This window comes from Pavona decussata, unplaced genomic scaffold, assembly GCF_977016875.1.
Source record: "Pavona decussata unplaced genomic scaffold, jaPavDecu1.1 SCAFFOLD_78, whole genome shotgun sequence".
Taxonomy (NCBI): domain Eukaryota; kingdom Metazoa; phylum Cnidaria; class Anthozoa; order Scleractinia; family Agariciidae; genus Pavona; species Pavona decussata.
In genome coordinates this window covers 2,857,311-2,874,235 of record NW_028145496.1, presented here as the reverse complement: position 1 = coordinate 2,874,235, position 16,925 = coordinate 2,857,311, and the positions used below count along the sequence as shown (strand labels likewise).

The 16,925-nt window shown below is 37.7% G+C and overlaps 1 protein-coding gene and 2 pseudogenes across 3 annotated transcripts in view; all 3 read right to left on the bottom strand.

Annotated features, from left to right (window-relative positions):
- The window catches only part of LOC146476342 (putative serine/threonine-protein kinase drkB), a 214,446-nt gene that overhangs the window by 58,985 nt on the left and 138,536 nt on the right, over positions 1–16,925 (bottom strand). The window lies entirely within an intron of this gene.
- Positions 1–16,925, bottom strand: part of LOC146476348 (uncharacterized) — an 83,484-nt pseudogene that overhangs the window by 6,350 nt on the left and 60,209 nt on the right. Inside the window, exons 4-7 of the transcript XR_014865689.1 lie at positions 5,378–5,523; positions 4,150–4,190; positions 1,131–1,191; positions 113–263 (exon numbers count right to left, since the gene is read on the bottom strand). The product of XR_014865689.1 is annotated as an uncharacterized LOC146476348 (transcript). The remainder of the gene's footprint in view (positions 1–112; positions 264–1,130; positions 1,192–4,149; positions 4,191–5,377; positions 5,524–16,925) is intronic.
- LOC146476351 (ubiquitin carboxyl-terminal hydrolase 4 pseudogene) lies at positions 5,531–15,438 on the bottom strand (annotated as a pseudogene). The gene is made up of 3 exons (XR_014865642.1): positions 15,212–15,438; positions 11,470–11,597; positions 5,531–6,767 (listed from the first exon to the last, which is right to left on the bottom strand). The product of XR_014865642.1 is annotated as a ubiquitin carboxyl-terminal hydrolase 4 pseudogene (transcript).

Sequence of the window (16,925 nt, the reverse complement as noted above, 5' to 3'; positions counted from 1 at the left end):
TAACTATGCAAAGGGATTTTAAATAAGGCAGTGCCAGGTACCAAATCTGAATCAGTTCTGCAAAAAAAGCTTAAAAAACAACTCTCATTGGCATAGTAACAAGAATTTACACCTGTAATCCTGCCATGATCATTACTCGCTGACTCCGCTAACGATTCATCTTTATGAACTGGCTCTGGATTCTGCTTCGGTGTTTTCTTTGGTGCAAGGCTTGTTGTTTTACGATTTTTTCCTGACTGCTTGCCCTTTCCACACGTTTTACCCTAGTAGACGTAGAAAGACAAGTACAATAAATAAGTCAAACAGTCAAAGAAAAAATACAGAGCAATTATTAGTTATTATTAATATTGACCCTATGGTGGAGCTTAACAGTAGAGGGTGGATGAAAGCAGTAAAACCATAATAACATCAGTATATACAAGTAAAAAAATAATAAACATTAAGGTCATTTTTGGTACAGAGTTCCACTATTGGGGTAAAACAGGGTGATGAGTGTCTAATTCATATTGAAACTTCTTACAGATTTCAATCAAAAAGCTCGGTCACATCCTGGATGTGCGGCGACGCGACCTTCACATGGGCAAATTATGTACTGAAGTAAGCCGGTGTAAGGTGCCTTGACAGTGTTCCAGATCTTGGGTCAAAAACCTGACAAAGCTGGCAACATAACCTGACAAAATAAATGGTCAACTTGAGGAGATTTGAAGAGATCCACATCTCTTGACCCCTTAAAATTCCTTATTGACCCTCTGCCTTTATAAGTAATCTGGAACACTGCTTGTATTGTTTTGTGTCGGCTGTTTGCAGGTATCGACACTTTTTCTAAAGTTCTGTCATCTACTTAACTAAGATCGCATCCAACGTTCTAGAATGTTTGTCTGCTTTTTATATTGAATGCTGGAGAGCGATAGTCTAAACCTAAGCACATATTATCAACTGCTAGACTAAAAATGGGCCATCCTTCCTATCATGTCCAACAGGGAATAGATTAGCACGATAACAAACACAAGTATACACAGAGATACAATCACAATTGAACGTTCACTAATTTTCATTGTGCAAATCAGTTTGCCACAAGCATATTCTTAAATGGTTAAAAATAGAGCTAGCTTCGAGAAACAAGTACTCACTTCAGTTTGTGCGGATTGTTCACCTCCCTTTGCCACACCATGCACAGTCTTATCCTGTTTTCTAAAAGGGTAATTACATACAGCAAAATGTCAAAGATCTGTGATAACTACATGAGAAAAATGCATAATCTTGAGAAAGCATCTAGTAGGTGATTTAGCGGGAATATACAACAAAATACCCAGCTGATTAGCCCTCCAAAAACAGACACCCAGATGAGATCCGATTTAGGAGTATCCATTTCACTCACGAATGTGACTCCGCAATTGCAAAGTTGCTCTAAAAATTTTCATTTTTCCACTTAATTCTTTGTGTAGAGAACGACTACCTTTTTTCAGGAAAGAATTTTTATCGTATTTTTTAAAGATTTCAGAGTCCGCAATGGAATGCTATAAAGACCTATATAATAAGTCTGACAGGGTTTTCATGGTGTGTGTATTTTTACAGATATTGTGAACTCACGAAAAACCTTTAGACCGGTTTTCTTTCAGTAATTGGTCAACGTCATCTTAGTGTAATACAAAAAATGAATTCAAGTTCAGAACAATCGTCATCTAAAGAGGTCAGCTCGAAAAGCTCGCTAAAATCAGTATTGAGCCAAGTAAACGCTTTCCCACAGCTCAACTCATCCCTAGAAGGATAGTTGTACAGAACCTTTCTGAGCAGGTTCATTTCTCGAGCACTGAGTCTTTCGTTAAAAGGGCAATTCAGTTCAAACCTGGCGCCATTTAAGCCATGAAGCTGGACATTGTAACAGACTCAGGTTCAAAGTTAGGCACCAGTACTAAAATTTGCCCTTCATGGGATCCGGAACACAACGCGGCAGCTTTCAGTTTCCACAATCTTTCCCGTGGAAGTGAGGTTTTGTGCTTCGCGACAAATTTCGAGCGGTTGAACGGCTTCCAAATTTCACGTTTCTGAGTGGGAATTTGCGCGTAAATAAATACAGCAATCTATCGTTTCCAAACGATGCAACATAATTATGAAGACTAAATGTACTTAAAAAGGCATGCACATCTTTAATGAAACAACGTTTAACACATTCGGTCTTATACAAGGAGGGTCTATAGGTATGGCATCCTATCCTAAGTAACCCAGTTCTTCAAGGCGGCAAGAGAACTGTTAAAAGGCTATCAGTGGAACTAGTGGACTGGTTTTTCACAATTTCCTGACTGAGGTTTGCAAGAGGTGTGCTACATGTAGGTACATAACCTCTTTTAGGTTTAGGAAGCCAAAGCGAACTTCTCTATTCTGAAATGAATGATCTGCCGCTCATATTTAGCTAGTACTTAAAGGAGGTGGAGGTCTCTCAACTTTACCCATAACAGCCATCTAATTGGTCTTGGTAAGATTGATGGTCATCAGGTTGATCCCAGATCAAGTGAGGATATTTCTACCTCTTGGGAGGCAAAGTCCTTCCTTCCCTGGAACATGGTCATGTTAAAATGCAGACTGTACAGACTGCAGACCGAGCAATCTGAGTTTATTTTATCTTGTTTATTTTTCGTTCTATAAAATAAATATACAATATCAACAGAAAATACATAAATAAACGCTTTGACTGATCCCACTTTATTGCCGAAAAGAGGGGGGAAACCGTTCCCTTCTTCTTCTTGTATTGTATATATCATATTGAACAAGAAAAAAAGGATAAAAAATTACTCAGTCTGCATAGTCTGCACAGTCAGCAGTCTGCACGTTTAGCAGTCTGCAGGGCCTGCATTTTAATATGTCCGCCTTCCATGGCACTTACAAATAAATCGTCAGCAAATACAACTAACGTAGCCTTGGTGATGTTAACTGGCCTATTGTCGTTCAACATTACGGAAAACTAAACAGGACCCAGAATGGTACCCTGGGGTAGGATCGAAACCTGACGCATTGTGTTCCACAGTAGGGCAAATTTTTGTAATCGTGCCTAGCTTTGACAGCGAGTTTGTTATAACATTCCACCTTCATGGCTTAAATGGCGCCCGGTTTGAACTTATTTGTCTTTTCAACGAAACACTAGCTGTACCTCGAAAAAGGAACCTCTTGGAGACTGTACCGCACAGAAAGGTTTCTGTAACTATCCTTCTAGGAATAAGTTGATGTACGTGTGTTTTGCTTACAACCGATTTTTCACGAGCTTTTCGAGCTGATCTCGTCTGATGACGGGTAAAATTTGACACTTACAGATAAATCGTCTGCAACCGCAACTTACTTACACTTGGTAATGTTAATTGGCCTAATGTCGTTCAACTTTACAGACAGCTTTCGTGCTCTCCAACTTCTTCGCGTGATATCCATATCTCGACAGACGAACGGAAAGCATGAACCATTCTTTTTATTTATTCATCTATTTTTTAACGTACTGTATTTCGTCTTTAAGAGCTTTCTTAAGACTTTTGAGAAGTGGTTAACTCCAATGGGGTTTTGCTAAAAGGCGGCCCACGGCCCACGGCCCGCGGCCCGCGCAGCGGCATGTGAGTGTGGTCGACCGACTTGTCGATGGACAACGGTGAGACTCGATTCGTTTGTAATTTCAATCATTTTAATCCTCTGCGATCCTTGTAGCTGTTGCTTTTTCCTTAGAGAAAAACGTTTGATCCTATATATGCACGCCTGTACATATAAATGTTCGTACGTCGATGACGAAGACAAAAAACTATAGACTGGACCGCGGGCCGTGGGGCCGTGGGCTTTGAGGTGGACCGCGGGCCGCCTTTTAGCAAAACCCAACAACAATGTATATCGACAGATAGAGCCAAACGTTATGGCTGAGAGATTATTAAAGCTGCCTGAGTGAAGTGTGCAGGTTCCGGCAAAAATTAAACACACATTGAGGGAAAACATGACATTCTCAAAAGGCAATCACACAACAAAGAAAGCTTGACGAGTACCGACGTTCACTGTTATACTTCATGTAAGATTTGCAATATTAGATAACAAGTCTCTCTCTCTGTATAGGAAAGAAATTAAATGGAAAAACAGAGCGACCTACGGACAATTGAATACGAGTTGACAGAAATGTAGCTTTACCTTGACTTTCCACCCCTGTTTATTTCCTCTATAATAAGAACCTTGAGAAAACAAAAGAACAAAGAAAAGCTATTACAGTCACAAGAAAGTTCCTTTTTATATTAATGGCTCCATGACATTGTCAAAAAAGGTGTACAACTGTAGTGAGAAACTTAATTATCAATTTTTTATCTTTATTAAGGACGGTGCCTACTTTTGTTACTGTGTATCCGTTCTACACATCTCAAGATACTCGGGTTTCCTATGGGTGGTGCCTACTAAGGTACCGTCCGCACTAGGTTGACAAAATTTGTTTGGTTCGGCCAAAAATCTCGACAAATTTTGTCTCCACCAAATTTTGAATTTGGTAATCACGTAAGCAATTGAAAACACCAAAATATTTGATAATCTCAAAGTGTCAATCATGTCGCGATTTCGTTTTGATCAGGCGTGGTACTTGTGCTCGGGTAGTTTGAATATAGAGACGAACCGCGATTACTTGTACTTGAAGGTGCAACTGGAACAAAGATCTGCGAGTCATAGTAGTTGTATGGAGTCGCATTCAACATCTCAAGGTTATGGTCGTCAAAGTCTTCGCCGTTCCTCATCGTCGCGGCTCGATTGCCGCGCAAAAATTAAATATTTTGGCGGGCTTCTGCCTGAATAGACTCTTTGAGAGCAAGATCAAATTTACTTGATTCACATTTTCATTCACATTAACACCAGCAGATTATAAAATCTGACAGTTTTCACGCTTGACAAAAAATCCTCCAGCTCCGAGGCAGGACGACGACGCCATTGAAGTTTGGTACGACTTGACAAAATTTTGGTAAAAAAAAAAAAACACCGTGCGCACTTGTAGAATGGAACTGATGACAAATATTTTTACAAAATAAACGAAAATTCGCGCGTCATACAGGGATATTTTTGAACGGTTTAAAACTATGTGGAGTAAGCAGAACTTAGCAAGTGTTCTTCGTATCCAAAAAGAAAAATTGAGGGTAACCATGCAGTTTTCAGAGATAATAAAGCTTCAATTTGGGAAAAATGCCATGCCTTGCTTTGTATTTTAAATAACCCTTTTTAAAATAATTGTTGCTCAATTATCTCTACAAAAAATGCATGGTTACCCCCAATTTTCTTTTTGGATACCAATAGCTTTTGCTTAGGTCTGCTTTTCCCGCATAGTCATAAATTGTGTAAAAATACCTCGATATTAGTAGGCACAGTCCTTAACACGTGTTTATACCTGTCCTTGATAAAGGTCAGCATCTTGCACTGTCATTTCCAGGTTGGTAAGAAGTTCACGTGAGTTACTCATATACTTGTTCCATAATTGTGTTTCACTGTCCTCTGATATGCTAAAAACTCTTCTCATTTCTGACATAAGATGACCTAAATTGCATATTCAAAGAATCAGTAATTTACGAACGATTATTAAATTTTTACACTTGACCATGCTAGCATAACTGTTTGAAGTACCAGGTGCTAAATGCAACTTAAAGGTGTACAAGGATGTTTTTGCTCAATTATATCGCCTTGTTTCCAGACTCCTTAAGAAAGATTACTTGCTTTCCTATCATCACTTTTACAAAGAAACTACATTATCCTAATCACTGCAGTTTTCATCAACGTTCGCTTTGCCTAAAAGCTAGTTACCCACCCACATTGTCCTCTTCAAGCCAAATGAATGCCACTTCTGTTGAGTGGCGCACAACAACAACACTTTATTAAAAACAGAGAGTTAAAAGCTAGGTGTAGACAATTTCAGCCCCCTCAAACCGTTATTCTTTCTCCTTGATTAATAATGGTAATTGAATTGAGTGGAGTGCAATTTGGTCTGAAATCATACACGTGATTTCAAAATCGCGCTAGTTCGATTTGAAATCACAAGCATGATTTCAGACCAAAATTGCACAACAACAACACTTTATTAAAAACAGAGAGTTACAAGTTAGGTGTAGACAATTTCAGCCCCCTCAAATCGTTATTATTTTTCCTTGAATTAATCAGTTTTTTATTTTGTTGTGTGTTGCTTTTTCTTAAACTTTTCGCATGTTGTTTAGATCTACATCTAGGTTAGCTCTCACACATGTATACATCTTATTAGATGTTACACCATGTATACTGCTGTATATTTTTCAAGCTGTGCTCTGTGCTGAGGGGTGACGTTTTGTTGATGAGCCCAAAGGGCGAGTTACAATACAAACCCCGTTTATTACTGCACAAATAACGGACTGTGTGAATAGCGCAACAAATCCGTACTCAATCCGCGTGTAATTCGAACAGTACTAAGCGGCTTACGTCCTTCTGACCAGGACTCGCACTCACATATACAGCAGTACGTCTTTGCCTGGATATCTCTCTTGGATGCTAGAACTCACCAATAGTGTCTCCCTTACTAAACTTCCGTGTGACCAAAGTTTGAGGATCTGAATTCTGTGAGAGTCAGAACTCCATCAGGTAAACCTCAACCTTACAGCTTTTCACATATTTGCCATGCACCACTACTTTCCTTTGTAGAGCCTGTTGATCTGATGTCATTCCATACCATGATACAAGCTTAAACCATGCTTCTTCAGGCAGAAGGTTAAAATCAAGTTCATCTATCAAATTGTCTTTTAGAGTAAGGCCATCATCTAAACAAAATAGAAAACTTGTAAGAAGAATGTTTTATTAAATAGATGATATACATGTACAAGATAGATGACAAATTAAAATCTTTAACAGAAAACTTGGCTGTTTACTGCAATTAAATGAACAAATATCTGCTTTCTGGGAAACATTGTTTGGTTCAACGAAAAAATATAACATCAAAATTAAGAACCCTTGAAGGGGTATCTTACGTTTGCTGTAGTTAAAGTGCCTATGAGGTAAAAAATAAATTATGCTTATTTTAAAGGTCTTTCAAAGTGCGAGAGATATTCAAGTTTTTGTTCATAAACTGATGACACAAATCATCAACTATCTTGGGAAATATTGGAGTGATGTTGCTCACTTGGGACCAGTAATCTAGCTCAGGTTCATTATTATTAGGTAAGACAAAATTATCGTGAAAAACTATTGTGCTGTTGCCATGGCAACAATTTTGCTTTCGGATCTATTCCATGCTTCATTGATGCTATCATTTTTTGCCTTAATTAGACATCCTTTACTCCCAATGAGCTGGTGGGAAGACTTACGGCAATATAACACTTTGTGCGTTTCAAGTAGACTGCCATTCTTGTTTTGTTTAAAATTAAGGCCTTTCAAATAAACATTAATTTATTTTTCACTTTATAAGCACTTTAAAGTTTTAAGCAAATCAGGGCTAAGGATGTCAGTTTACAGACTAAAACATCACATAAATTTACAAAGAATTCAGCGACACAAAACTGGTCACAGTTAGGCCAAACATCATTTGTGGAGAATTAGTGATGTAAATTTTCAGTGGATTGTTGTGTGTTACTTTCCTTATCAAGTTTCACATATCATGGTCACTCGAGGAGGTAACTATTTGTGACAAAGATGATGTACAACTTAAAACATACCCCATCCTAAACCAATACAATCTACCCCATTATATTAAGCTCAAAGAAATTATGTGTAATTGTGTAAATATTATCATTCACCTTGGATCCAATTGGTTCTCTTTCAAAACAGATTGAGCATTCTACATGAACATTTCAGAAATTCTTTTAGCATTCACATTTTCATAGTTGCTCTGTAAAATACATGTAATGTTTTACATTTTGCTATCACCATTCGCTTTAGAAACTCCGTTTGTTTCAATACAATTTAAAGGAAGGGATTCACAGTTTAGCTCACATGTGTATCGATCAAAATACTTTTTTGCCCGTTCCGCTACACGACACAAGCCCATTTAATTTAATAGTTCATTGTTTATGAACCATTTGAAGTGAGTACTTAGATAACTTGGTTGACAAATAAATGCTTGTCAACTGTGAAAATTTCATGGTTGATGATTTTTCAGGTGATTGCATTATTTGTCTCATGCAAATTTTGTACCTGTAATGTCAACCGTGGAATAAATCTTAGGATCAACACTTACAATTATTCAATATCAATAGTTTAGGTATTTCTACTGACATTTTCTGAGAATTTTGGTCAATTTCTTCCTCAGTTTTGCTAGGACTAATTAGACCTTGTGATTACTGAAGAACATGTGAGTGGGATTTTTAAAGCCATAAAATAAAACATTATGAAAGAGAAAAATGCACATGCACTGAAAAGTGAAAAGGGCTGTTTGGGACTTAAACTCACAAATCTCAACTTGCGTTAAAAGTACATAAAGACCTCATGCAAAAATACCTGACATTTTAGTATTCTTTTGTCTCGATTCAGATTACATGTAGCCCTACTCATCTTGTTTAAGGTAAGGGACTTGCCACAAATTAGCAGGGGGGGGGGGGGGGGTGAGGGGGGTGAAGATTTTCAGTGAAGCGATGAAAATAAAATGAACCTTTCAAGGTAGGGGATTAAAATGTCCCAACCCTCCCTTGGAACTTATCCTAAAATTCCATGACCTTCCCCTGGATAAATAAAACGTCCGAATTCTATATACAGTGGTAAAAGGAAAATGGTTCAGTACTTTTAATAAAGCAAACGTGAATTAAAACCTGTGTATAAACAGTTGTATACAAAGGCAATCAATTCCATCACCATTCCATATTGGATATTAAAACACATTTCAAGCCGACTGAAACCTTTCAATATTTATTTCATTAGCCTCGCCAACTTAATATAGATTACATAAACAAAACAAAAAATGTCAATACACGCATTTTTCCTCTAGCCACCCATCAGGAGTCAAAAAAGGATTCGTGAAGGGCGAAGCCCTAAGACTCTTACGAACAAACTCCTCAAAAACAACATTTGAGGAAAATATTAAAAAAATTAAATCACGACTCCTTGCTAGTGGCTACACAAACAATCAGTTGTGATTGAAAAAATTTTATCAGATGTCAAATTTACAGAAAGGTCATCTGCATTGAAGCAAAAAGACAACACCCCCAATCAAATATTGCCTTATCGTAACACAATATCAACCATCAGTGCCCAGCCTCAAACATGTTTTAATGAGAAATGACACTTAATATAAAACCAGCCTTTCCAACAAGAAATCTTCAAAGAGCCACCATTAATTTCCTTTTAAAAAGTCCTATTTACATATGACATGCTTGTCAGAGCAAAAATATAAAGAGGTTACACAAATGTTTCCATTGCTAGAAGTTGTGCAGGCCTGTTACCCCTTACTATTTCTTAACTCTATCATGAGGGAATAAGCACCCTAAAAAAGAAACAGTTGCTTTACATCCGATACGCATTTGACAAGGGACTGTTTACTGTGGCTGCAAAACACGTTATCAAGCAACATATGGCATTTACCATGAGTGAGACTGAGGATGATGATAGTGATGGTGGGCATGACTATGATGATGATGATGATGATGATGATGGCAATGGTGATAATAATGTTGAGGATGATCCTGATGGTAGCACTTTTGATAGTGATGCTGTTAGAGAGATCAGTTCTTCTGAGTGATATAACAATAAATTGATGTGCAAAAGCAAGACATGAGCAGCTTTATAAGTTGGGTTGTTGCATTTATACTTTCAATAGCTTGTCTTTTCAAATAATTGCATGCCTTGATTTTTAGACATAATTTGTTATCTTGTAAAACATGATATTTTAAAGCATCCCTTTACCATCATGGTGGTCTAATTTCTTGTGACCCTCCCTCTTTTCCTGTCATTTTTTTTCATAACCCTCCCTTTTGAAGGGCTCAAAAACTGTGACCCTCCCCTGTTTTCCACCCCCCTCCCCCACCCCCCCTGCTAATTTCTGACAAGTACCGCATTGTTGGTAAAACTGAAATATTCTTTTGATTTTTGAATCCAACTGAAGAACGGGGTTAGTAAGGCTAATCTGAATGCAAACTAAATAATATTTATGTCAGCCATTTTAAGAAAGAAAACTATTTAGTTTAAATACATTCCATCCATTTTGCTAAAGTTCTTGAAAATTAAAAGAAGAAAAATCATCTAGAATATGTAAAGTCGTAATCAATCAGAATGCTATACATTTGAACCAGAGCTGTTTGCAGCACAGTGTAGCAAGTAGTGAATTACAACCAGAGAGGTGAGATCACACCCACCATATTAGCAGTTGGGGGGGGGGGGGGGGAGGTGTGTAATGTTTAAAACACGAGCAGCAGTGTTTATCGGGCTTTAAAACCACAAGGCACAGCTGAGTGGTTTTTGACCCGATAAAACACATGCTGCCAGTTTTTTGAACGGCTTTAAAAACATTCCTGGAAAAGAATGTGTCAAGAGAGTTCATAACAATGATGCTTTTGAGAATGTTGGAAATTAGCATACAAGAAAAACATTAAACACCGCATACTGATAAGGAGGAGATTTTATAGGGTTTTAAAACCACTGCACGTGATGTTTCATCGACCATTTGACAGGTCAATGGGATTTATGAATTATTTATGAGTTTTCGATTATTCATACAAAAGCTGCATACTGCTTTTCTTTTCACCCTCTAAAGGGCTGTAACTTTTTTTTTTTATATATTTAGCACAGTTTAACACATCAAGTGCTGTGCATGCAATGTACAATGTCCTCCAGCTTACATGTAGGACTTGCCCATGGCTTTGCATGAATTAACTTCAAAGTTTTAGCCCCAGGACTTAAATGGCATGGATCAGTTGACTTGAGATTTGTCATTTATTTGGTTCACAAATCAACTGCTTGGAAACTTACAAATATTAATAAAATAGACAACAACCTACAACCAAGTAAAATGTAAAGGAAAGGTGTGAGTTATTAAGCAACCCCAAACACAAGATTTATTTATAACAATAATTATTGATCAGATCGAATTGGTGCAGGAAATAATTCTAAGAATTAATCTTGATAGTCTAAAAGAATGCAGACATTTTTGCATACATGTATTTACATGTCTAAGAAATGATGGAGACTGCTATAAAATTATCTTAATGGATTAAACTGAATAATTCAAACAGACTACACATCTGTAAACTTAAGGTTAATTTGAAAAGATGATGCTGCCTGAACTACATGATTTAAAATCAATAAGTATGCACATCTCTTACATTGTTAGGAAATTCAACAAAAATGTGTGAAACTGAAGTGTAAAAATTCAATCATCAAGGATGTAACTGAAACACAAACCACTGCTACCATATTAAAAATTGTTACTTTTTGGTAAATATCATTAATCGTACATGCAAACAATACCTTTCAATTGCCCACAGTGACCCAATATCCCTTGAATCAGATAGATGCAGCCATATCAAATATTTTCCTTACCTTGAAAAAGACTTGAATTATCAATAGGGCCAGGATTGTTCGACACATCACCAACACCAAACTGATCCCATGTATCAAATCCAACAAACTTCTTCCATTGTTTAAACCACCGACAGTCAACAAGATACCTTCAGAAACAACAATAATAATAAAATTATTACAATAACATTGTGTTCATTAAATTCCAAGGGAAACTGAAAAGGAGATAAATGAGACCTGTTTTATACTTTTCAATCCCTTCTTTCTGAAAAAGACGCATTAACTGAACAAAAAAATTCAAATATACTTCGGAACGTTTGTTATTTTTGAAATACATAATGCTGGTGGATTGCTAAATGCTCTAGCTGAGTTCCATGAAGCCAACTGAGAGCTGGTAAAGAAACATTCATAGCTTTGTACCATCAATAAACTTGGGAAATTTCTATAGGAACTCTGAAATCTCGCCAGCGATGTTCAAAACTGACATGTAAATTTCAAAACTCCATTCAAATTTCAAAAGTACTGACTGACTGTAAACCTGAATTTTTTTAGGCTTTCTTATGACACCAAAAATACAGGCATATGATTAAGTCATGCTATATGAATATTTCTTTTACAAAAGAAAGGGGAAATATCAAGACTTCTTATGTTATGACCTTTGTTTTTGATTGGCAACCAGATTAGTATCGTTTTCTAAAATGCCATGGTCCCTGACAAGTATTAGTTTAATTAATATTTTTTCCCGTTATTTCTTGTTAATAAGGTAAGTTGTTGATTTCACTTTGATGAGCTCAAAATGCAGTTATTAACCAATGTCAATATCGATCAAGAAATTCATTGACCATGGCACAAGTCAATGGAATATTTTGGAATTCCAATTCGATTTGGAAAGTGTCCCCAATTAGTGCTCTGTGCTAAATACATTGAAACTTAAATAAAGTGATTATTTTTTTAATTTAATTTAATGCTTTAAATTTTAAAGGCTGATGTTTAGGGTGGGTTTTTTCATGCTGTGTTAGAATCATCAAAACCAGAAGGGGTATAGAGTGGTAAAATCCAAGACTTGTCGAGACGCCAAAACCCTCATTTAAAATCCCAGACCTAGACTGAATTTTTTTTCATGAGATGTCGTGTTCTAGAAATAAATGCGAGTGCAAGACTTTTACAGCACTTTGTCTCAAACTAGAAATTATTTCTCGATCATTTGGAACCAGCTGGATTCGTATTAAAGTTTAAACATGCATCTTTTTATCACAGCCAGGCTAACCGGTAGTTACTTTTGAAGTAACACCACACCTGTTATAGTTTTGAAGGTCACACACTCATTTAGCTTCACTTATAGCCAGATTTATAGCTTAATTTATTGTGTTCTAGACAACCCAGCAGGCATAAGAGGGCAATTTATCAGGAGAATTTATCCAAACCATATTTTCTACAGTAGCAAAAGCAACGTTGAGCCATTTATTGTGGTCATTCGTGTGCAGTCTTATTGTTGTTGCTTTATGGTGGTTCATTCAGACCAAAATAATAGTTTACTTTGCTTACGAGTGAGTTGCAAGAAAAGACTCAAATTTCAAAATACAAGATTCTGAAACACACTTTATTTCTTATGGACTCAAGATTCTGAGGACAGACGTGGAAAATTTGCAGAGATCCATTATTTTTCAAGGACCATTCTCCACCCCCTACCAGAGAGGAAGTAGAAAAAAAAAATAAAAAATAAAAGAGTTTGAACCAAAAACCTCAAGAAAAACTGCAAATGCAAAGAGTCCCTGCTATCACTAGGCACTTTTGCACCAAAAAAAAAACATTTGACCCAAAATCATCACTTAGAAGACTATTAGCCTATTAACCACTAGCCTTAAATAGACTATTAGATGAGAGACAGTCTGGCTGCACTTCTTCTGTGTAAGCTAATTTAGATGCGCGTATCAACACAACATTTTCAGAGCAAATATAACTAAAACATATTTCTGTGTAGGGAGTTGTACGGTCATGATTGCAATGAAAGCTTGCAGATGCAAAACTGGTTTACTTTTTTTGTTACTATCCTCGGGTTTCAGTTAGTGCATGACAAAAAGTAAGGAATTATATTTCTTATGTCACAGATCAAGGCATCAAATTAAAGGTTCATTAAATGATGAGAACAAAGTCAATTTACAGGTAGCTAAATTCCTAAAAATATTATAGGATAGATACAGAATACCCTGCCAGTAACTCTTAACCACCTACAAGGTACTGGCTACAAAGCTACACAGTCCCACTGCATAGCTGCGTAGCCACTTCAATCAACCTAAAGAGATCACAGAGGGAAGGGGTGGTCCCGCTCACTGTTAAGCCGTGACTAGCCGCTCAGCCACTTCAGCCAAACGAGATAGGGCTGCGAAGCCACGAAGCCAGTCCTCAGCTGCCAAACGAAATATCTTTTTCTTATTAAGTGCGATCTAAGAGTGACTGCACATCTACGTATTCAGCTTTTTTAGGGATATAGCTTGATATCACAGGGTATTCCGCAGTAACTTCCATAAATTAAAGCTGAGTTTCTTGGGTAAAACATTTGCTACATTGCATACAGCTATTTCAATTAACGTTGTTGGATCAAAGTATAAAGCTGTGAGACAAGACCTCTAGATTCTGTGGATTTTTTTATGAATAATGCGTAGTTCAATTCTACCTGTTACCATCCCCCCCTGGGCACACCCCCAGGAAAATCCAGCCCGTCTGGCCCATGGGTCTGGAATTTCCTCAAGCAGTCTTGCCCAGCGGTAGGGGGGGCGGGGCAAGTCGAAATAACTACTCGTGCAAGGACTTATGGGGTGACACAATGGCGGCTAACCACGCGGAAAAGGCCACGTTTTTCGCTGGCAAGTCCATTGAGTACGTTAGCGAATGGCTGGACCAAAATAATCCGTTGAAGCTGAAAGCTGTGTTTGAAGGTATTAAAGTTCAAAACATAAAAGAGTAAAGGATTTCCTCCAGAAGAAAAATTCTGAAGAATTCACTCTCTTCAGCTTTTTTCAGGTGCAGTTTTAATGTTGTAAATATACTGAGTTAAACATTTTGATCTTCTTGTAGAAAGGCAATTTATTTGCACTGAAAATACAAAAGACGTTATTCCACATTGTTTCTAGGAATTTAAGAGTTGATTTGTGAGATACAATTCAATTTTCGAGGCAGTTTGGTTGAAACGCCCCTCTGATGTATTAGTGTGTGGGTTGAGTTTTATAATATTCGCTTGACTTCAGAAGGGGGATAATTGTTCTAAAAGTTTAGGATTTTTCAGGTTCCTGGTTTTGTTTGTTTGTTTGTTTGTTTTGTCATTTTTGGTCCATGTCATGAGTCCTGGGGGTGGGGAATTGTCTCTTTCTGTGAGCCCAGGGGGTGGGGGATAGGACGTCAAGTACACAAATGCCCAGGGGGGTGCCCGGGGGGGATGCCATGCTAACAGGTAGAATTGAACCACGCATAAGTTCATCCAAATCAGCTATGCCTCGTTGGTCCAGTGAAGATATACAATGGCGAGCCATTTGGATGAAAGAAATGTTAGGATATCAAATGGATGAGGTGGCAGCCTCTTTGAAGATGTCTTTAAGCTTTAAGCTTTGATCCGACAACGTCAATTGAAATAGCTGTATGTAAACTGTCTTATACAAGTTAATTAGACAGAAGATAGAACTAAGCTTATATGAGACTTCGTATTTCCACATACGTCAAAATTAAACTATCAGTGCGTTGTCATCAAAAGTAGTCCTCTCAAACTTACCAGCTGTCACCTTCAACTAATGGCTTTTTCATGAGTTCTGTCATCTCTCTCTTTTGTGTTTCAATGTCAGGAAGTAGGTTTTCGTTTGAGGCCATGTTGAACTTTTTCCTGGGAAGGAGCTTGGGAACGAGCGCGGGTATCAGGCCGGGGAGACCCGGGGACGGGCTGCGAAGCCTTGGCTTGGCGGCTTTCAGGGATTCTTTCAGGATGGAGACTCGCATCCCCATCCCGCTGTTAACATTAAAGCTGGTTTCTTCTCACGGCGATTCACAGAAGTGAGGAAAGGAAATTGGGGGAAACCTCTGGTGCCTAGGGCAATGCTCGCCTAATTCATAAAGTTCTTTGAATTCCTCGTCAGTTCTTGGCTCATCCCACGCATGTGTCATTATTCAAGGACTTGAAATGGATATTTTTTGGAAACGGTCCTGAACAGTAGGAAGAACTTAATCGAGTGACATTCCGCGACTAAAACAAGCCTTTGCCACAAAAAAGACAACAACCGTTTACGATGCATTATTAAAATTATTGTGTAAACTTGTAAACTACTGTACCTCATGTATCCGTCAAATCTAAGAACGCCCCCCCCCCCCCGGGGGGAGAGGGGAAGGGCAAACCCCCGGGCATTGACTTTTATAAAGAATGTTGATCAAGTTCTCCACTAGGTCGACAGTTTTACTGTCAAATGCTTCACCGGTTAGGGCTTCAAAAAGTGTAAATTCCCCACCCTCTACATATGTAGGTAGATTGAAGCAGCCACTCAGTAATGAAAATTTTCGCGCATTTCAGACCTTTAAAGATACCAAAATTTTTTCTTTCTGTTATCGTTATGGTTGGCAAATTCGTTAGAACTATCTGAGTAGAGAAAGTCTGTCTTTTCTTTCCTTATGACTGTTTAATATTTTCAGGTTGCTAAATCGCTCTTGTGTCATTGTTGAGTGAAATCCATGCCGGAGTTTTAAGGTTCAGGCAGTGGAAAACGATCTTTCACCAGATGTACTTGTTGCCGGATTTTAAAACCTAAAAAAGTTTGCATACTGAAATAACTTTGTTCATCATTTTTCTTTCTGGGGTAGGCAACTTTTTGATTTTACCTACGATATCGTCAAAACACAAAAAAATCACCCTCCTTCAGTAGTACTTTCAAAATTTTAGCTGGACAGTTAACATTCCACATCACATCAGCTTTGCTGAACTTTTAATCGTGTTTAAATAAATGGTGTTAATTTAACATTCCAAGATCGATATCAACGGCGTAAGATATTTCAATAAACTGTCGCTCTTTGGAGTTGTCCTGCGAGTTGAATGAGAGTCTTAACTAAAAGAGACTCCATCTTTGCATATGCGGTAAAGCTTGGCTGATCAAAACGCTACCAATATAATAGCATTGACCATTAAACATGTCATTAATGGTCAATAGATTCAAAGTATATCTGCCTGTAATAGTCTTGCTTCGTCGCAGGATATGTGAGTTACTCGTTGTGTCTGCTAGTTCGTCGGCTTTGCTAATGGTAATTATAACTTTTGTCCGTTATGAACTAATTAGATTTCTTCTGCATCATTTTTGCTACTTTTGTTTACTTTTATTTTTTTACAGCACAAAAGAAGTGGGGGGGGGGGGAGGGTAAAGATAAAGCCCCCCTAGCTACGCTTCCTGCCAGGTCCCTATGTTACCACTCTTCGAGGACACTTAAAGTTGGCCTTTTTCACTCAACAG